At 39.8% G+C, this 23,479-nt stretch overlaps 1 protein-coding gene across 7 annotated transcripts in view; it reads left to right on the forward strand.

Moving 5' to 3' along the window:
* TAFA2 (TAFA chemokine like family member 2) overlaps positions 1-23,479 on the forward strand; it is a 466,038-nt gene that overhangs the window by 170,573 nt on the left and 271,986 nt on the right. The window lies entirely within an intron of this gene.

Consider the following 23,479-nt stretch of genomic DNA (forward strand, 5'->3'; position numbering starts at 1 on the left):
GCATGCCCCACACTGGGGATCGAGCCTGCAACCCGGGTGTGTGCCCTGACCAGGAATCGAACCTTGATCTCCTGGTTCATAGGTTGACGTTCAGCCACTGAGATACACTGGTCTGGCTCTCCCCCCCCCCCCCCTTTTTTTTTTTATTATAAATGAAGGTAAATGCTACATATCCACCTCTTGTTCACACCATAGCAGTCGCCCTTTCCTCCCCTATGCCCTTTGTTCTCTATTCCTAAGCCAGTCAACCCAGATAACAATCCCTTATTATTTCATCACTTTCGTTGTTGGGAAATAGGCCCGAAATGCCATGTATGAAGTATTGATTTCTGTCTTTTTTTGTTTCATTCTCATCACCAATGCTTGTTAATTCTTTATCTCTGTCTCTGTAGCTGTCTCCCCCTTACCGGAACATCTATCCACAAAACCACTTAGAAGGTGGATGCTTTAATAAGAAGGATTTCAAGGATTAGGTGTATCACACAGTAGAAACCTGAGTTGATGGATGCCGGTGTTTCAGGTCTGAGATTGGCAGTATGTTTGCTTTCCCCATTCAGCCATCTCAACCCTGGGAATGGGAACTACTTGCTAGTGTACACGCTGCTGCTCCAGCAGACTGCCTGATACATGGCAGACACTAAGTACATAGTTGTCGTGGATGACTGAGTGAGTATGGAAATACTTGTCTTGCTTGACAAAAGGAGTCAAAGTTATGCTACAGCTGTTCAATGTATTCACCTAGAAGCAAAACACTAGTTTAAACACTAGGAGTGTTTTCATGCAGACAAAGGTTAAATCGGATCCCATTGTTGTACGTATCAAGTTCACTAAGCATTATTTGCACCGGTCATATGGGTGAGGACTGAATGAGTTAATAGATCCAAAGCCCTTAGCAAGTGCTGTGCACATAGTAACACTCAGTTACAGAAGTACCAGTATTGTTGTTATTATTTTACTAAGAGAGAGAAAATAATTAAGAAAAGTGGTTGTCTGATAAGAATGCTCATGAGTTCTTCCCAGAGCAAATCATCCTTATGTGCCACTGCTGTGTTTGCTGTGCCAGAAAAAGCCATTATGTACAAGTAGATATGTTGCCATCAGAATGGCTGTTTTCAAATACAAGACTGATAATGTCATAGGCCTTCTGAAAACCCTGCAGAGGCTTACCATTAACTTCATAATTAAATCTGAATTCTCAGCATGACATGCAAGGCTCCTTAGGATTTAATCTCCTAATTTAATCCAATTTCACAAGGCTTTCACAGTCCCTTGTCACAATGTGGACTGTGTGTCCCAACTATGTGCTCCTACAAATAGTGAGGTTTTTGTACCCCAGTACGTATCATCATTCTGAGTTGGGTAGGTCTACTTCCTTCATCTCCACAATTAGACCTCCTTGTGTTTTGCCATTGTCTAGAACAGGGATCAGCTAAATTTTTAGAGTTTAGTCAATTTTTTAGGCTTTGTGGGCCATACTATCTCTGTTGTAATTACTCAATTCTGTTATTGTAGGTCAAAAGCACTCATAGATAGTATCCAAATAAATGAATGTGAGTGTGTTTCAATGAAACTTTATTTATGAACACAAAAATTTGAATTTCATATATCCTGATGTAGTATTCTTTTTCTTTTTCCATCCATTTAAAAATATAAAAGTTATGCTTAGTTTGAGGACCATACAGAAACAGGCAGTAGGAAAAAATTGGCCTCTGTGATATTTGCTGGTCCCTGGCCATAGAAACGAATGAGTGAGTAAAGAGGAATGTTTTCATTGAAGTCATTTTCAAAGGGAACATAAGGGGGAAAATTTATACCAACTGTTGCCTGCATTAGAGCCTAACCTCCTTAGTGTGTCATTGAAGAATCTCTACAATCTGGTTTGTAGGCAGCTAATCTCCACTTCTATCTTATCCGCCCATCCCTTATGCCCCCTTCCTAATGTCCTCTAGGCTACAACTCATTGACACAACCAGTTGACATTTTCTGAAAACATGCCCATTCCTACCTCTAGGTCATGTGTCTTGTATCTTTCTTTACTGTAAATGTTCTTTCCTTTTTGTTGTTTGTTTGCTTGAATTGTCTGCTTAGGGAGGTATTGTTTGTTCTTCAAGATTCAATTCTTCCCCAGGAATGGGGACTGTCATGAGGGCACATGCCTCTGTGTTTGTGGGGAGCTTTGTATCTATCACCATTGTCACACTCTCATATTGTATGCTAATCCTTATCTTTGTGTGTGTTGCTTTTCCCCACCATGTTTTGAGGGCACATCATATGCCTAATGCCAGTAGAGAACTTGGCATTGGTTGTCATTTAGTAACAACTTAATAAAATAAAAAAATATTTTCATATAAAAGTAAATTCCCAATATCCTATTAGACTGTTGAATCCACAGTGGTGACTATCTTTCAATATTTATAATGAGGTACTCTCAGAGTTTAAGATGGGAACAAATGTAATTAAAATTGAATAAAAAATGTAAATATTAAGAAATTAAAAATAATTAAATTGGAAACACAAGAACTAAAAGCATTATGTGTGGTATAAAATATCAGTTTTATAACTTAATTTCAAGCTTAGTTGAGTTGAAATCTCTAGATGTATTTAAAAATACTGTCTTTAAGCCTTTGCTTGTTTTTGTAGGGAAAAATGGTGATATTTAGCCACATTCATGTATTGCTATTAGAAGGATGAGGAACAGTGATAGTACTGACGATTCTATGGTGAAATGTAATGGATTTTGACTAATGATTATGTTATTTCAGCAAATTAACTGATTTCAAAATTTTACTTTGATGGAGTTTACCTGGAAGAGATGGGAGGCATTTTGTAACATAAATTATTTACTGCGCCAGATATTCTGTTAATATAAATTCTCTCAGATGTTTTGTACATGCTCAGTACTTATTTACTGCAGGAATATCCAGGAACTTATATATCATATATCACCCTACTACCCTGGGGAAATTTCCTGCATTCTCCCAAACTATAAGATTTTCAATTGAGATCAGTGTTCTGGGTAGATTTCACCATAAATATCTTGGGAAATCTCACTAGGAATTGAAAGCACACTGCCATGTGAGATAAATAAGAAGCTTTTTCATTATCAATCCTTTATTTTCATTCATTCTGATAATTATAACATATAATAGTGAGTTTGAATGGTAGTTTAGGTTATCATTATAAACAGAATGTCAGAATACTGGCTGCTTGTCATTTATTGAGAGAATTGCATACCGATGATTGGAAATCAGCATGTGTTCAATTGGTACAGGTGTTTATAAAATACATGCCGTATTAATGTGGAAAACAAGAGCAACTGTGCTTGGGTGAACTTACCTGGTATTTAACTTGCAGAAAGGCATATTTCACAGGGAAAAAGTTATCTTGTAGTTATGGGACAAAATAGTGATGGGGATTGTAACAGAATACACTCCTGAATCAGGGCATTTCACACCAAGCCCCAATCTTTAGGCCAATGGTTAGCTGCCTTACTTTTAAAATAGAATAAATTTTCTCATAAATTCACTTGATTACAAACACCTTAATCATAGGAGTGTGTCATATATTTTTGTGTACATGGTAGTGCCTGGTACAGTGTCTTGTGTATAAGAACACATTTATTTGCTAAATTAAATTGTAGTTATAAAAAATTCAGACAATATGTTTTTTAAAAGTATTTAAAAATGGTCCCCTGGAATAACTTTTCTAAATGTGTGCTATTCTTATAAACATATTGTAATTAAGTGATGATATCAGCATACATTCATTCACTAAGAACCTATGGTATCTTAGTTATTTTTTACATATTAAGTCATTTAATTTTCTAAACAATAGTATGAGGTTGCTATTAATCCCTCTTCCCCTAAGGAAACTGAGGCTCAGGGAAGTTAAATAACTTGAGTTTGTGTGTAAAATAATAATAGCTCTGGCTGGGTGGCTCAGTTGGTTGGAGCATCATTCCATACACCAACAGGTTGTGGGTTTGATTCTCAGTCAGGGTATATAATCTAGGTTGCAGGTTTGATCCCTAGTCAGGCACGTAGGGAAGGTAACCAATCTCTCTCTCTCTCTCTCTCTCTCTCTCTCTCTCTCTCTCGTTCTCTTGCTCTATCACTCTCTTCCATTTCCTCTCTCTTTAAAAAAAATCAATAAAACACATTGTTGGGTGAGGATTAAAATAATAATGATGATAATATTTATAGGGCTTGTGAGGATTAACTTGCGTGGATTATAGGCCAAACTTCCTGATGTGTGGTAAGCCCTTATTAATTTAGCTAATATTATTAAGGCCATGCAGCTAAAAAGTTGTAGAGTTGGGATTACATCACTGATTGGACTCACTTCAGAGCCCAGGTTCTTCTCATCATTGCATTCCAACTCCCTGGCCAAATTATGTATCGTACAAACAATTACGCTTCCTATTATGAGCTCCTGAAGGGCAAAGGATAATACTTTTTCTTTTGTGTCATCTACTAGTACTCTGTACACACAATGATAAATGTGGTTGACAGCTTGACTGGCCTGGTGGTAACACTTTCTGTTTTTTTTTTTCCATATAAATGATTGGTAGATGGTTGATTCTGAGAAGGACTCAGAGGAATGTTATAGTATGTCTTACATTTTATATTAAAACTAGAGGCCTGGTGCACAAATTCATGCATGGGTAGGGTCCAGCCAGCCCGCGCCGATGGGGGCCCATTGGGCCGTGCTGGTGGGGAGGAGGGACCATGGGCAGTTGGCTGACCAGCCCCTCCCCCAATTGGGGTGAGGGGATGATCGAGGATGGGGTCAGCCAGGGGGAGGGGCCATTGGCGGTTAGCTGGCTGGCCCCACTGCTGATTCGGGTGTTGGGGGCTGATAGGGTGTGGGGCTGGCCGGGTGGAGGTGCTGATCAGGGCCTGGATCAGGCTGGTTGGCTGCCACAATGCACGTCATAGTCACCAGTCATTATGGTCATTCTGGTCATTCTGCCGATCTGGTTGCTGGGCTTTTATATACCAGTATATAGATAGTTTTTTTTTTCTTTTCCTCACTAATAAACCACCTGCATCATGATTCTAAATGTTGTTTCCCTTGTGCCTGTGTAAACAAAGAACAGAGAACAGTTAGAGTATTTGGGCAAGGTTACCAATTTCCAATTAGTTTCACCAGTATTTCTCATTTTCATCCTGAAGTCATTTCTGTTGGTCACGTCCTGAGATTTTTCAAAGTAAGGCCTTTTCACTTGAGGAGTAAAACTTTGTGTTTTGGAGGTTAGGTTTTTTTTTAAAAAAAATCACTGAGTCTCATAGCTCTGAAGAGCTTTCCTGAAAGGGAATCAGAAGAAAAAATGAGCTGTCATTGTCCTTGAGGTTCCTTGCTACTTATATAACGATGCATCATTTATCAAATGTAGTTGTCTGTCTTGCTTGAAGATCCTGCAGTTGGTGGTGTTTCTCCATTCTTGTGCATGTGTAACTCAGTAAAAGATTCAGGACTAGTAGTTCTGCACATGGGTGCTAAATGACCACTGCACTGCCTTGTGTGATTCAGTTTTGTTTTTGTTTTTTAAAAAAAATATATTTTATTGATTTTTTACAGAGAAGAAGGGAGAGGGATAGAGAGTTAGAAACATTGATCAGCTGCCTCCTGCATGCCCCCAACTGGGGATGTGCCCGCAATCAAGGTACATGCCCTTGACCAGAATCGAACCTGGGACCCTTCAGTCCGCAGGCCGACGCTCTATCCACTGAGCCAAACTGGTTTGGCTGTTTTAGTTTTTTTGGGGGGGATTTTTTGTCTACCTAACATAAAATCTATTCTAACTATTTTTAAGTGTACAGTTCAGTGACATTAGTACATTCACATTGTTGTGCAACCATCACCACCATTCATCTCCAGAACATTTTCATGTTTCCAAACTGAAATTCCATGCCCTTAAACAGTAACTACCCATTCTCTTCCCCACTCAGCCCCTGGAAACCACCATTCTGCTTTCTGTCTCTGAATTTGACTGCTTATGTTTTGGTTTTATAACTCTATGATTTATTGGTTTAAATTGAGGTCTACTATCTTCTGTTTTCCCTCCTTGTAGTTATTATCCAATTACTGGGATTGATGTTCCACTGCTAGATCTTTGCAAGGATGTGAATTGAATTCTCATGCAGTAAATATTTTACTTTCCTTCTCTGTATAGTAGCCCTTTAAATTTCATTATCACATCATGAGGGCAAGAACTGTATCTGTTCTGCTCACACTATATCACCAATGTGTGGTACTTGTTTGCACTCTATAGAAACACATATACAGGGTGTCCCCCACAATGTATACACACTCAACAGCTGATAGCTCAATTGATGTTTTTCTTTTCAGATTTAACCCATTGGAATTTAAAGTGTGTATACATTTTTGGGACACCCTGTATATAGGCTAAACAAATGTTGCTGATCTTTATCTTCATCATTGAAAAACTTACTTATATAAAAGATCATTTAAACATATTTTATTGAGATTTCTCTATAATGTAGGAGACCAGCTCTACAACAGGAACTTACTCTTCCTCTGTAATCTCTCTAAAAATAACTTATGATGATCTAAATCAAATGACTGTGGACTTATCACCACCCCCCGACAATAATTTATTTCTCCTTTAACATACTCATCCATCAAAACTTTATTGAGCACCTGTTATGTTTTAGTTGCTGGCTGTGCAATGGTGCCAATGATCCTTGAACTCATGGAGAGAGGTCTAGTGGAGAACATAGGCTGTATAAAGGTGAGCACACCAATGACCTAGCCATCGTAAATGATGTAAAGGAAAAAGATGGGATGCACCGGAAAGATTGGTCATGGGCAAACAACTTTAAATTGAGGGAAGGTGAGACATGATAGCTATTTTCATGTTTGTGAAGCGTTGTACTCTCATGTAAGAGAGGAAGAGGGTGTGTTTGACTCAAAAAGTCCTGTGATAGACATTCTTAGAACACAGATTTTGGCTAACTATTGAAGAACTAGAGGCCTGGTGTACGAATTTGTGCACCAGTGGGATCCCTACTCCTGGCCTGTGGGATTGGGTTGAAACTGGCTCTCCGACATCCCCTGAGGGGTCCTGGATTGTGAGAGGGTGCAGGCCAGGCTAAGGGACCCCACTGGTGCACGATCGGGGCCGGGGAGAGACACGGGAAGTTGGCCAGCTGGGAAGGGACTGTGGGAGGGCTCCAGGGCATGTCTGGCCTGTCTCTCTCAGTCCTGATCTGCAGGACCCCAGCAGCAAGCTAACCTACCAGTTGGAACATCTGCCCCCTGGTGGTCAGTGCACATCATAGAGACTGGTCTACCAGTTGACTATCTTCCCCCTGGTGGTCAGTGCATGTCATAGCAAGCAGTTGAGTGGCCTTAGCATATCATTAGCATATTATGCTTCGATTGGTTGAACAGACCACCGGACAACTGGACACTAGCATATTAGGCTTTTATTATATAGGATTTGCTAATAGAACCCTTCAAAGATAAAATGTATGGCCTTTAAAAAATATATTTTTAGTTTTTTGTTTGTTTTATTTTTTTAAATATATTTTTATTGATTTCAGAGAGGAAGGGAGAAGGAGAGAGAGATAGAAACATCCTATATAATAAAAGTATAGTATGCAAATTGTCCCCCTCGACTGGGAATTTGTCCAGGAGTTTGGCCAGGTGGTGGGGCCGGCTGGGGGAAGGGAGGGAGGCTCTGGTGGTGGCAGGTGGCCGGGGGAAAGAAGGGAGGCCCTGGCTGGCGGGGGTGGTGGCAGCTGTGGAAGGCAACTGGGGGAAAAGAGAGGCCCCAGCAGTGGCAGGTGGCTGAGGTGGCTGGGGGAATGAAGGGAGGCCCTGGCCGGCAGCCGCTAGAGACTCTACCAGTGTACAAATTTCATGCACTGGGCCTCTAGTCAGTAATGATAGAGAATCATTGATTGGCTGCCTTCTGCACACCCCACACTGGGGATAGAGCCCATAATCTGGGCATGTGCCCTGACCAGGAATCAAACCCTGACCTCCTGGTTCATAGGTCAATGCTCAACCATTGAGCCATGCTAGCTGGGTTGCATGGCCTGTTTTCAGGTTTTCTGTCCTGCCAGAAAACCTGAAAAACCTGGAGGACAGAAAGATATTGATCATGAAGATATTGTACTTGAGCACTGATTGGCAGGCTGGTTTCCAAACCTGGTTGGTCATCAGAATCACCAATTTCTGTGGAAAGGTCTGGCCCAGTGTTTGGTGTTTAATCGTTCTGTTTAAGAAATGCCAGTGGGATCTGACTTTGAATTGCTTTATGGTACATTTAAGTATGGCAGCTAAGATTAAAAGTGTCTGAAAACTGGAAATGTTTTTAGATTATTTCTAGCTCACAAACACTAAATTAATTACTCAGCAGCATTGGTTAATACACTGTCTGATTAGATTTGAACGTTGGTAGCTTGCTGTCAAATTTAGTTCACTGATATGCATGGTTGCACAGTAACCTTGAGGATGTAGCTTTGTAATTACTTGCCTCTTGGTGCCTAAAATAGAATCAAGATGTGATGTTAGTAGGGCCTTTCAACTTACTATGTGTGTATAGAACCTAGTGGAATAATATGTATGTTAAAGATTTGTTTCACAGGAACTCTCTAAGGTATTAGTCAGCAATCAGGTATCAAGTATTTATAGAACACTCACTGTGTCTCAGGCTCTCTTCATGAAAACTGATCCAAGATTGGTAATTTCCACTCAGTGTGACAAATCGGGTAGGCTTCGTAGGATGAAACCTGTTGACATTATATTGATTATTGTGAAAGTGTAATGGTGTTTTGGCATTTTATTAGGCTATATTTGAAGGTGATTTTACATTATCGCTTAACTTACAACTAATTTATCATGATTATGTATTGACTCTCTCACAGGGCCTAACTGTAGATGATCAAGATTTGAAGATTGAAGAGTTGAATGAATAAGGCAGGTTATTAAATGGAACAACCTGGCTTCAACACATTTCACTAAAAAGCAATTTCATATTATTGCAGTTTGTTAAGTGATCCTATACAACTTACAATACAGTTCATTATTCACACTGTGGTACTAGGCTAATAATAAGGGTGTTTTTTATAATAGAGTAAGTCCAACAGAGCTGCCATGCTGTGTCATGATGATGTGTGTGGTGTTAAATATCTAGGTGTAGTGTTTGTCTGAAGAATTAGGTATTGGACTTACTATGAAGTTAAATCCCAAATGGTACCCTTTAGCAGCAGGAAGTCTTCTTTCCTTTTCTCTGTTGTGTTTTTAGTAACACACTTACTTTTAAAATACATTAACCAAAAGAATTGTGTTCTACTTGATCCTGCATTAGTTTAAGCCTTGTTAATATGCTATGATTAGAGATTTGTGGGTGGGTAGTGGCAGGCATTGATTTCTATTGTGCTGCCCTTACCATAAATACCACATATTTATAAGGTTGAATTTATCTCACCGATTTCCATGTAGAAAAATTCTACCTCATTTATAGTCTGATAACCTAATCCTTCCCAAGCAGCCTATTCCACTGAATTTACTGATTGTTTTTTTGTGTGCCCATAGACAGCAAATGTTCAATAATAGGCTAAATGTGCATGACAGCATCTGCAGATAATCTAAATGTTCTTTTTTGTGAACCTGCAGGATTTTAAATATGGAACCATGAATGCCTCTTGGGCAAGGAATTAATTTCCAGCATTTTAATAAGGAGGATGTGTAAGTGTGCGTTGAGGCTGTGAACTCTTTTGTTAACGGGGCAGATTTCAGGGCGATGTTAGTCTGCAGCATGAGCGCACTTACATTATTTCCTGCAAACTACATTTCCTCCGGTATTTAGATTTAAGAGGTTTTTTTTTCCTTACCTTGCAATAATCAGAAAAAAGAGGGTTTTGTTTTTTCTCTTCTGAGTCCATTTTAGTGTGCAGTATTTAGCAGCATTACAGTATCCAAAGCATACTGATTCTCTTTGTTATCAGTAAGGTTAAATTCCAAGCAAGTACTGTTTTAGACTGGATTCTTATGTCTCTTTAAATTTCTAAATATTTGTTGCATTGGAATAATCTTAGGAATAAGACAAAGAAAGGCTGAGATGGTATAATTTGGATGCAGTTTCACTCCAGTAGAGATTTTTCTACTTTTGTGCTTTGAGAAAATCCAATAAGAGCAAAAATTATGGAAATTTGAAGGTACTAATAAAAATGGAAAATATCTTCTCTAACCACAGGCACCTTTGCGCCTTCACAAAGAATCTACAGATAGTAAAATGACAACAACAACAACACTCTATAATGGACCCACAGTTTGTTTTGTTGGAAATGCTGAGATCTGAGAAAGATGATATGTGTGCCTCCCACTGGTTTCAATATGGAACATTCACCTCAAGGAAAATAAAAGGAATAAAATAAGAGTTATTTTTTACACTAAAAATGTTGTGTGTGTGTGTGTGTGTGTGTGTGTGTGTGTGTGTGTGTGTGTGTTTTCCCAGCTGGCATGGTTCAGTGGTTGAGTGTCAACCTATGAACCAGGAGGTCACGGTTCAATTCCCAGTCAGGGAACATGCCCGGGTTGCAGGCTCGATTCCCAGTAGCGGGCGTGCGGGAGACAGCTGATCAATGATTCTCTCTCATCATTGATGTTTCTATCTCTCTCTTTTCCTTTCCTCTGTGAAATCAATAAAAATATATTTTAAAAATGTTTGTTTATATTTGCCTTAAGAGAAGTTTAGACTTATCAACTTTTAATAATGTGACAGTGAAATAACATTTCTGGATGACTCTCCATGCCCTCATGTGTATCAGGTAGATTCTTATTATCACTGCTAAATCACTTTTATTAATGTTTACTGAATATGACTAAAAATTTAGGCCTTAGAAATTCCCGATTTCTACAGATTCTAACTGAATGTTAAGCATGCACTATGAAATTACTTGAAAATTATACACAACTGTATGGTTTATTTAGCATGCATGTTCTGTGAGCTCACCCACGCATTTTACTAATGGGGTGGTGGGTACTTGCTCTATTTTACAGATGAGGCAAGCTCAGGGTTAGTGAGGAGCTCAGTAGAGTTGCTGGCGTTTTTACTCTGGTCTACCTACTACAAGCCCAAGAGCTCACTGGCTAACTTATACTCCAGTTTCAAATGAATGCTGTTGTATAGATATTTTGAATTCTAGAAAGATACTAGAAATATCTAAAAATTAATGAGAATTATGTGTTTCTAAGAATGTTACAATGGAGCTACCTCAACTGGCCAGTTTCCATTATGCTTTTATGGCACTGGCAGAGGTATTTGGGGGCAGTTTTCAAAGTACATTGACTTACTTTAACATTTACTACTTTGTCACTAAGTAGTGACAAATATCTGTGTGAACCACCAGTGTTTGAAGAGGAAATGGAAGGAAAATTAGTTTACTCTATATGGTCAGAGAAACTATTATCATAGGGAAAACCAGGGACTAGAAGCTAGCAGATCTGCTCATTTTTTGGATCTTGTATATGTCCCAATTTTCAGAATATTGGTTTCATAATCTGCAAAATAAGGCATATAATTTTCTTATTACTTTCCATGGGTGATAAATTGATGGAATAACATAATAAATCACTTCTGATGACTTAGTCATTTGAAATAATATCAGACTTTCACGTGATTGTGTTTTCTAAATGTCTGGAGTGCCAAATGCATTGCTCCTTATCTAATGCTTAGTCTCTTTTTTACTTTTCTTTGGGAGCACTTCATGATGATGCTGTTATCCCCCAAATTAGAAGTCCTTTCTGTCATGTTATTGCTTTCTCAGCTCCCAACGACTGAGACTATGTATAATATTTTACTCCCAGTAGCAAGCTCTGACATGTAGCAGGCACTCAAGAAATGCTTATTAAATGAATAAATGAACTATATCTAAGGAATTTGAGGTTTTCCTCTTGCTTTTCTTGTTGTTGTTAATCCTCACTGGAGGATATTTTTCCCATTGATTTTAGAGAGAGTGGAAGGGAGGAGGGAGGAAGCAGGGAGAGAGAAAAATCGATGTGAGGGTTCCAAGACCTTTTGGTCTTAGGAAGTTCCTAAAATTCATTTAATTAATTTTAAAATAATTTGTTACTTTGTAAAATATTACAAAGATCTGAAATTATGCATGCAATAAGACTTTTCTACATATGTCTAGGTACTGAAGTTTTCATAGCTTTGCCTTTTTTTTTTTTTTTTAAGCTACAGGATTTCCCCTCATGTGAGACATACCTGGATGGGAGATTTTTTTTACTGAGGAGCATGATTAAGTAACAAAAATTTACTGGTTAGAAAAGTTGGTCATTTGAGAAGATGATCCAAGTATGATTGCAGCAACAGTCCTTTCTATCTGTTTCTGTCACTTTATGTTTCTCTATTCGACCCCACAATTTTCTTTCAAAGGTCAGTTCTCTCATCATGTGCAATATGGGGCCTACAATGTTGGCAATAAGATGGATAGTGTCAGGCATTTTTCAAAACACCAAATGACTGCAATCATTTTTCTTGCGTGTAATCCTGCTGCATCTAGACAGACAGCCCTGCCAGAAAACCAGCTAGGAATATTTGGACATGTTGACAATTTCCTCATTTTGCTAATTCCTTAGTGATTGCAAGTGCATTTAAAATGTGTTTATCCTGAAGTTGGGCTTTTATCGTAGCATATTTTTAATAGAGTATAATATTTCTTTAAGATGAATTCTAGGCATATTATTTTTGAGTAGATTTAGAAGATGTTATAGAGTGCCATGGTGCATTAAGATACTTCTATTTTAATAAGGTTCGGCAGTGTCATAAAAAATTAGGTACTAGCATATGCTCACACACTGAAATTTTATATTTTCTCTGTTACTTTTTTTTCTTTTTTGTTCTTGAGAGGCATTATTCTATTATATGCTTATTTTAAGGAGTAGAAACTATGTGAAATATTTAACATTTAAACACTGAACCATTTGCAGGAATGTGGTATTTTTTAGCTATTTTTGGTTGCTCTATTTTGCCTTCAAATGCCTGATCGATGCACCACCATGTAAATAATTTTCCTCAGGAATACCATTGAGGTTCTGAGGACTTCTGAAAGTACTCTTTTAGTGACCCATAGGAAGAGCCTGGGCTCTGTTTATTTGAGATGATCTTTCTTTATAAAATCACAAGATGGGGCTCTAGAAGTCATTAGACCACTCTTCCATTGAAAGCAAAAATGTTCCTGAAACAGTCCTCATTCCGTAAATATTAACTGATTACCTACTAAGAACCAGGTACTCTTCCAGTCACTGTGAACAGAGCAGTGAACCAAGTAAAGTCCCTGCCTCACAGAGCTTTGCCTTCTAGTGGGAAGCTGTGGACTAACAAAACAAAATCACTATAATAGTAGGAAGTGATACATGAGAGAAAAGCAGGGTAAAGCAGTTGGATTTGATATAGGGTGATCAGGGAGGATCCCTTTGATGTGGCCCAGAGCCCTAACTGAACTGTAGGAACAGGCCATGTGCTGTTTGTGTAAAGAACAGTACAGTCATAGAGGTCAGCAAGTGCAAAGGCCCAGGGGCACAGTGTGCATGGCAGAGGTTCAGTGTGGCTGTAGCAGAGGAGAATGGTAGGAGAGGTGGCCAGGTGACAGATCATAGAGGACAGTCATCATCATAGCATGCCCATTATGTTTTAGGGGCAAGACCTGTTTTTCAACACCGCCATAATAAGGAACACATACAGGGTGGGACAAAAGTAGGTTAACAGTTCTGAGTATGCAAAACACAGAGTTTATTCTTGTATTGTTATTTATTATTATTTTCCATCTGAACAACTGTAAACCTACTTTTGCTCTATCCTATATTGTCCATGTAGTCCACAAAACTACCTTAGGAGGTAAGAAATATTATCCTAAGTTTATTGTTGACAGTTTAAGTAACTTTCCCAAGTCTAAAGCATACCTTTATAATGAACACTGGGAGATCAGCTGGGAATTTATCTCTCTCTTTGCCTTGGACGCAGTTATTAAAAAGGTTGATATGGAGTTGTTGAAGGACAGTGATAGAAAATGGGTGGGAGAAGATATATTGGTCACTGAATTTATGACTTCCATTTAATGACAGAGTCAGTGCTTGCAATTGACACTTTGCTTAGCAAAACATGATGAAAAACTGGAGTGGCTCCATCAACCTGGGAATGAATACACTTTCTCTTCCTAGCTGTAGCCTCTTAGACTTTACTTAGTAGTAAAGCAAAATAAAATGTCAAAATAAGTATAAATCCAATAATTCAATTTCAGTTTCTGTGTTTTGTAAATCCATTTTCTTTCCAAATTTAAGTGTCTATATCGTAACATGATGATTATTTACAAAATCAATTATTTGTAGTCTCATATATTTTAGATCTTCAGATAATACCATGTAGTCACATAATTCAAAGGATCTCTTTGGTTTAAATATGACAATTTTCCTCTTCTTACCAGCAGAGGGCGGACTCCACAACCCTGTTTTACTTGGTCAACAAAAAGCACAGACGAATTAGACAGGAAGGTTAAACAAAACACAAAACCTTTCCTAAAGAATAACCTTTCAAATCCTTTGTACACAGTTTACAAAACAAATGGGAATTTAGGATCTAGTCAATACTATCATCAGGTTAGGTTTTATACTGTTCCAAATCGTTTCTATATATCTAAAGAAGAACAATACACGAATAAATCCTTGCTGTGAATCTTAATAGTATTACAAAAGCAAACAGGTTTGTTTTGCGAAATAGAAAACAATGATATGAAAATAATGAAATTCAAATATAAATATGTAGATGATTTGGGGGTAGACTGTCGAAGATTTATTGGCTTCGAATTTGTTTCTTTTTCAGACATGATTTGCCTTGGGCAGGTGTGCATATCAGAAAGAGCATCAGGCTGGAGTTGGGCTGCTGTTTGTGTAGCTTACTTACGACATGTGAACTGTGTACACCTCACTTTCCTTATCTGTAAAATGCATGTAGAGATGTCTGCCTGAGTTACTTGTGTGAATTACTGGAAAGAAAGCAGATGGGCAGAGAGGGAACCTGCATTTTAGGCCCACTTTGTGACCTGAGAGAAATCATTGGTCATCTCTGGACCTCATTTTCCTGCTCTTCAATGAACAGTTTGGACCAGCTTATCTATTATATAGATAGTATGTGGTCCCTAAAAGCACTTTATGCTAAAATTTCACATCAAAATGACTGATAAAGTGGAAAGCGCTATATAAATGTAATGGAGTACAAAACCATGCATTTCCCTCTATTTAAAATTAAATTTTATTATATCTAAATGTCCAGAAACATATATGTATTCTGAAGCCACAATGATCTATATTTAAGATACGATTAGAAAAAGAGCAAGAAGCAAGTCTAATGTGGAGACAATGCAAATAAACCAGAACCTTTAAAAGGTAGCCAGTATGACTGACCATCAGGGAAATGTAATCCTTCTTTCCAGGCACTTTCCTTCCCAGAGTGAAAGCAACCCTCGAATTACACACTTATGACTTATGTCCTCATTCACTAATTCATTGACTCACTAACTGAACAATTACCTTGCTCGTCCTGCTTACACACTGTTACACTTCCCACTGGACTTGGTAATACTGTTTATTTTTTCCCTTTCGACTAAAGTCTGAGCTGAGAGGAGTTGCTCCCTCCTCATATACAATACACCTATTTTCAGCTCAAACAATTTTTCTTCATTTTAGCACCATTTTGTTTCCCTCCTTCCAGCTGTTGCCTAGTAATATCAGAAACACGTAGTCTCCTTCACTCTCTTGAGAGCTCTTTTTATTTCATTTCGATGAGTTGAAAAGAACCAATCTGTGAGCTAGAAGGTAAAAGAGCAGCACCAGTGATCCACTTGTAACAGAGAAAAGGGAAACCATGCTTTGAAGTGAAAATATACATGACAGAGACTACATTTCTAATAGCCTGAAGGAGCCTTGCCATCCCCTTCAGAATAGGTGTGAAAGTTTCTTTCTTCCTTCTCACTTTCTTTAAGTAAATATGGCTGCTCTTAAGTGTTGACATTCAAGATAAAATCATACTATTCATTATTTTTGTCTTGCTTTAAACAAACAGCTGTATGGAGATATAATAGAGATACAAAAACTGAACATATTTAATGTGTACATTGGATAAATTTGGACATAGGCATATACTTGTGATACCATTGCCACAATCAATGTAGTAGCCACCAGCTCCAAAATTTCCCATGTGTTTTGCATTCCTGCTTAATTGATATTGAGTTAGTTTAATTCATTATTATCTACACTCATAAAAGACAAATATGCAAATTGACCATACCTTCGCTATGCCTTAAGCCACACCCACCAGCCAATCAGAGCGACTATATGCAAATTAACCCAACCAAGATGGCAGCCGGCAGCCTCGCAGCTGGAGCAAGCAGGAGGCTTGGTTGCCCCAATGATGGAGGAAGCGAAGCTTCCCGCCTGCCATTGCAGGCTCTGAGCTCCACTCAAAGCAACAAAGTTTCAATTATAGAAGGTAAATAAACTCCAGATACCTGCTTTCAGCGGGACGTGGCCAGGGAGCTGGAGCCTTGGGTTGCCCCTGGCAATGGAGGAAGCCAAGCTTCCCTCCCGGGTGGATCTGAGCTCCACTCCAGGCTACAAAGTTTCAATTACAGAAGGTAAATAAATCCCAGAATAAAAAAAAGAGAAAAAAGGAGAAGCTGGAAGCTTCCGTTGCCAGAGGGGCTTGGCCAGCCTGAAAATGGCCCTCAGCTCCTCACCCAGACTGGCCAGGCACCCCAGTGGGGACACCCCACCCTAAAGGGGGTGTGGCCAGATTGAAAGCCATCAGCCCCTCACCCAGGCTGGCCAAACCTCCATGGGGTGAGGGTCCCAACTGGGGGGCAGGGGGGCTTGACCAGCCTGCAAACAGCCATCAGCCCCTCACCCAGGATGGGCTGGCACCCCAGTAGGGACCCCCACCCAGAAAGGGGTGTGACCAGCTACAAACAGCCATCAGCCTCTCACCCAGGCTGGCCAAGCACCCCAGTGGGGACCCCCACCCTGAAAGGGGCTTGACCAGCCTGCAAACACCCATCAGCCCCTCACCCAGGCTGGCCAGACACCCCAGTGAGGACCCCCACCCTGAAGATGATGTGACCAGCTACAAACAGCCATCATCCCTTCATCCAGGCTGACCAGGCACCCCAGTGGGGACCCCAACCCTGAAGATGATGTGACCAGCTACAAACAGCCATCATCCCTTCATCCAGGCTGACCAGGCACCCCAGTGGGGACCCCAACCCTGAAAGGGGTGTGACCAGCCTGCAAACAGCCATCAGCCCCTCACCCAGGCTGGCCAGGCACCCTAGTAGGGACCCCCACCCAGATGGGGGTGTGATCAGCTGCAAACAGCCATCAGCCCCTCACCCAGGCTGGCCAAACCTCCATGGGGTGAGGGTCCCCACTGGGGGGGGGCTTGACCAGCCTGCAAACAGCCATCAGCCCCTCACCCAGGCTGACCAGGCACCCTAGTAGGGACCCCCACCCAGATGGGGGTGTGACCAGCCTGCAAACAGCCATCAGCCCCTCACCCAGGCTGGCCAGGCACCTCAGTAGGGACCCCCTCCCAGAAGGGGGTGTGACCAGCTGCAAACAGCCATCAGCCTCTCACCCAGGCTGGCCAAGCACCCCAGTGGGGACCCCCACCCTGAAAGGGGCTTGATCAGCCTGCAAACACCCATAAGCCCCTCACCCAGGCTGGCCAGGTACCCCAGTGGGACCCCCACCCTGATCTGGAACACCTTTCAGGGCAAACCAGCCAGCCCCCACCCATGCACCAGGCCTCTATCCTATATAATAAAAAGGTAATGTGTAAATTGACCCTAACAGCAGAACGACTGGGAATGGCTGGTCACTATGACACACACTGACCACCAGGGTCCAGACGCTCAATGCAGGAGCTGCCCCCTGGTGGTTAGTTCGCTCCCACAGGGGGAGCTCTGCTCAGCCACAAGTCAGGCTGATGGCTGCCAGTACAGTGGTGGTGGTGGGAGCCTCTCCCACCTCCTCAGCAGCACTAAGGATGTCTGACTGCAGCTTAGGCCTATTCCTTGAGGCAAGTGGACATCCCCACCGGGCCTCTAGTCCAATTATAATAGAAAATATTTTAAATAACTAAATTAAATATAATCTTATAGACTGACTTGTGGATCAATTAAAATATTTGTTACTTATGGGGGAAAGTGTAGACATCATCTTTTGGGCAATAACATATGGTCAGTTAGGAACTGTCTTTTCTTTTTGAGCCCACTTCCTATAGAAGCATTGCAAATTAGGAATCTGGGAGTTTTTACTGCAGTCTGGTTCTAATGCTGTTGAAATCCAGCAAGTCACACAGAGAGAAATATTTATGTTTGATTTATTTAAACGAATCTATTGTATATCTACCACGTATTAGGTCTTGCTCTAGGTACTTGGCAGGTACAAATGAACAAGATAGATCCAAACCTTTATTCCTCATGGAGTCTAAATTCTAGTGGTGGAAGGGACAAGAGGAAGGTAACAAACATAATAATCAAATTATATAGCATAGTTGATCGCTAAAAATACTACGTTTAAAAGAAAACTAGAATAGGGTATAGAGGATTGTGAGTGCTAGGCTGGAGTGGGGGTTTAGCAATTTTCAATAAGATTTCAGGGCAAGTCTTATTTAGAAACTGAGATTTGAGCAAAACTTGAAGGCACAGGAGAAAGTTATAGTGATATATCTAGGATAAGAGCATTTTAGGCAGGGGAGATCATCAACACCAAGGCCCCGAGGCAGGGGATTTGAGGTATAGTGGGTTTGAGGTATAGTGAGGGGACTAGTGTTTTTGGCCTGGAGTGAGTGAAAAGAAGAGTAGGAGGAGGTCAAGTCAGAGATAAGGGGCATGGATCATAAGTAGGCTTGTAAGTCATCACTTGGATTTTGGGTTTTACTCAGAGTGAGATGGAAGCCACTGAGAGTATTGAATAGAGAAATGACATGACCTGATTTACATTTTTAAAGGACCCTCCTGGCTGCTGTGTTGAGAACAGACTGTCAGTGGATAAAGATAGAAGCTAGGGGACCTCTAAGAATACTAAGGCAATAATCCAGGTAAGAGATGATGGTGGTGAGAGAGGAAAAGAGTCAAAGATATATGCAAAGAAGTGATTGTAATGATTGCCATGGAATTTTAATTGAGCAAAGGGGTTGGAGAGACAGCTGGAGGTTGGAGAGACATTGAAAGGGAGAAGGATAGTGAAAAATTAGTGAGATCAGTGTTCTGCAAGTCCCTGTGGGGTTTAAGCATTGTTGGAGTGAATTGAGGTACTAGAAGGAATGAGCATGAAGAAAGAAGTGGCCAGGAAGTGGGATGCATGAAATTTAGATTTTGGAGGGTTTATAGGTAGGTAATAAGGTGAGTAACATGACTTGTGAGTAAGTGGCTAGGATAGGGTGTAGGACATAATTATAGGGGAGAGAAATTCAAAAGAGGCCAGGGTTGTATTAAAATATGAATGAAATAAAATAGCTATGTATGAATTAAAATAGCTAAAAATTAAGGTAGGAATTGTAGTTTATTAAGTCATCATGAAGTAAGAGCTAAAATTGTCAACCAATGAGTGAAAATGACTCAGGTATCTGTAGATGACATCAATAATGAGGGTTTGGGGGTAATATTTGATAAGATTCTAAGCTAGGAAACTTTATGGAGGAGAGAGGGAGAATATAATTTAATATAATGAAAATATAATGTGAGGGGGAAGCCAGAGGGTCACCTACCTCCTCTCTAGGCCCAGTTGTATAAAGGTTGTAAGAGGAAGGATACAGTAGATGTAGGGTGCTCAGGGAGGGGCCAGGATTTCTCTTAGAGAAAGAAGGTGAAAATTATAGGAAGGAGAAACCAAGATATGTCTTTTATGATTGAAGTGTATGCCCCACAGAAAACTTTTTTTTATCACAAGAAATAAAAGCTACAAATATTTGCACAATACTTGCAATATATAAAGTACTACTAGAGGCCCGGTGCACAAAATTTGTGCACTTGGGAGGGGTCCCTCAGCCTGGTCTGTGCCCTCTCGCCAGCTGTGAGCCTGGCTCAGGGCTTCTGGCTGAGCAGCATTCCCCCTGTGGGAGTGCACTGACCACCAGGGGGCAGCTCCTGCATTGAGCGTCTGTCCCCTGGTGGTCAGTGCACGTCATAGAGACCAGTCGTTCCACCATTCGGTCGATTTGCATATTAGCCTTTTATTATATAGGATATCCAATGCTCTATGGAAACACAATGAAGCATAAGCCACTGCAAGACTTCATTGCCCTGACATGCCCCACCATATTATTGCCAGTTCCTGGGGGTGTTTTCCATTGGCTGGGTAATAGGGGCCAGTGATGTAGTTCTACAGAAGATGGAGAGGTTGGAGAGCTGAGGGTGCTTTGGGCTGGCGATAAAATCATCTGGCTTTTATTTTTCTGGTAACATTGTTCTGTTCATAGCATGATGGGACCTTTTGATCCCAAGTTTTATTTGTATTAAAATCTCTTTACAATATCATCACTTGGCAGCTAATTATAGCTCTCCATAGTTCCTTCTGATGTTTAAATTGTTTTTAATTAGTTATCATCATAATATATTTTTGTTTTACTTTTTACACGTGATGTGAATTACTGTGTATTGTGCTTCCTAGGGAATAAAAGAGACTTTTTCCCCAGGTGAGGGAGCACAGAAAAGTTTAGCAACTTGACTAACTTGCAGAATTAGTTCAAGGGAGCAACAGAACCTTTGAGAAGGTCTTATAGGCCAATGTTTTTGCTATGATGTTCTTTTCTCTGACTTTTATGATTTGTATAGAACATTCATAAATTACAGTGATTGCAATAGGGAGAGGGGCAAAGGCAGTGGACTACAATAATATTGGTCCTGAGGCTTTTTAGTCACATAAGCATTTTTATTACCACTATTCCAAAAGTCTCTCATGTCCCTCTCCCAAAGGCTTCTGACTTATTTCTTTATAGATTCATTCTACCTGTCCTTGACCTTTATGTAAATTGAATCATATATGAACCTCTTTGGTCCTGGTTTCTTTTGTTTAACATTATGCTCATGAGAGTCATCATTTTTGATATCATTTAATTAGAGGAGATAGTCTATTTTTATTGCTGTGCTATATTCCAGATTGCAAATATACCATAATTCACTTATTTGTTCTATCTTGAAAGAACATTTAGATTGTTTCAGTTTTGATTTATTCCATATTATACTGCTTTGAACATTTTTATACATTTTTTGTGTGTGCACATATTTATGCATATACACCAATAGTGGAATTGCTGTGGCGTAGAGTATGTGTATGTTCAGTTTTTGTAAATACTTCCAAACATTTTCCCAAAGTGGTTATTCCAATTTTAACACTCTCCTGTAATGCATGAGAGTTCTACTAGTATGTGTGCCTCGCCTTGCCAAAGCATGTTATGGAATTTAATTCACAACCACCATGGTCTTAGGGTATTGACTATCTACCATGTACCGGAAATTATAGTAAGCTGTGTAGGGAATAAAAAAGAAAGTATATTATGCAGTTTCTGCCTTTGTGTTTCTCCTAATCTAATTGGTTAACTAAAAACCTCTGAAGAAACTATAGGACAACAAGACAATATATAATAGAATGCCAAATTACAGGATTAAGTTAATAATTGGTGGATTCATTTTGTGTGACCCAGTTTTGGTCCTGTATTTGGTTTTCCTTTTTAAAAGTATAAGCAACAAGAAATGATAGTAATGTTAATGGGGAAAAAAAAGAGTTGGTTACTTCAAGCATTTGCCTAGATTTATTTTGGTATGACTCTTTTTTGTTTGTAAGATTTTTTCATTGCAACCATATGAAATTTTCTGAGAACGGACTCCTATGTCAGCATGTAGATGTAAGAAGAACTTAATATTAGCCAAGATGCTACCTCTTTCCTTAATCTCACAGGTTTGGCAAAGGCTCTATCATTCGTTTCTGATCTATGTCATCCAAGCCACCTCTCCACCCGGTGGTGAGAGGAGCTCAATCATTATTCGACTGCTCTAATTGCATCGTGCTATTTCTATGTATTAAAATCCTTTGTGCCAGGCACTGTGCTCAATGCTGACATACAATACCTCGTTTAACCTTCTCAACAATTCTGGGATATAGGTACTAGTATTAGCTTCATTATATAGTTAAGGAAACTGGGGCAGGTGGGTAAGTAACTTGCTTGGGAGTTTCCAGTGGTTCACTATGGAACTCTGGTGATTAGCACGGAACTGGCACCTCAGGCTTTCAGTAAGCCAGCTGAATGGCCGATTTCATATCCAATGGACAGTGAATGGTCTGCTCTTTACTTTTCTGGAGCCAATATCCACATATCTTCTCCATACTTCACCTACTTATGTGATCCTATGCAAGGCATTTAAGTTCTCTATCCTTTTCCTTCTTTCTTTAGCAAATGTAGATTCTAATATGAGTCTTCTTAGTTGGATTTTCATGAGGTTAAATGTGGGTAGTATAAGATAACAGCCATTGTTTATAAAAAAGTCACCGAATTGTTTTAGCATGTTAAGGCGATTGCATGAATTGTTTGGGAATGTCTGGTAAGATTAGTTGAGAGGAGAATCTTAGGCCACGTTTGAAGAAGAGGGCAAGCTTGGGTGAATGGTATTTTGAATTTGAGTTAAGTTGGAGGGAAAAAAACTCCTAGAATGAAATAGAATTGTTTCCTCTTATATTAAGATCCTCTTATGGCAAGGACATTTTTCAGTCTTAAATGAAATCCCCGAGAATGAGAAATAAGGAAGGCTTGTCTTTGAAACCAGGTTTTGTTCACGCAGCTGAATAAAAATCCAGCTTCCTTGGCACAGTGCCCCGGTATTGTTACAAAGCAGATTCGTGCTTGCCTGCTACAGCCAGAAGAAAATCTTCACAATATGAGAAGCTGCCTATGATATGGAAGACAAATCCCTCTTCTAGGTGAGATGTTTGTCAGGATTAGAAAATGTCACTTGCATCTTCCTGGTGTGGTAGGATTAGCTGTTGAGGAGAGATGTTTTTCCCGGTGCCTCCCTCATTTTCTTGCAATTGCTTCTTACAGGTGTTGCTTCCCTCGACTCATAAACCTAGCTATTATTACCTGTACAGGGCACAAAGAAGGCATGTGTGGTAGTCAAGAGCACAGAGCCAGACAGCCTGGCTTTGAATTCTGGCTTCCAGCTATGCCAACATATTTAACTTCTTGTGGGCCTCTGTTTCTCCATCTATAAAATGGGACTAATAACAGTACATGCCTAATGGAGTTGTGAAGATGAAATGCTTTTATGTCTGTGAAGCACTTAGAATAGTGTTTAGCATATAGTAGGTACTACGTATGTGTTGGCCATTAATATATGAAGTTTTTGTTAAAGAGAAAAATTTATGTACCTGTGGCATACATATATTGTTTGCCTTT

This window comes from Myotis yumanensis, unplaced genomic scaffold (assembly GCF_028538775.1).
Source record: "Myotis yumanensis isolate MYYU_CA2020_CCGP unplaced genomic scaffold, mMyoYum1.0.hap1 SCAF_3, whole genome shotgun sequence".
Taxonomy (NCBI): domain Eukaryota; kingdom Metazoa; phylum Chordata; class Mammalia; order Chiroptera; family Vespertilionidae; genus Myotis; species Myotis yumanensis.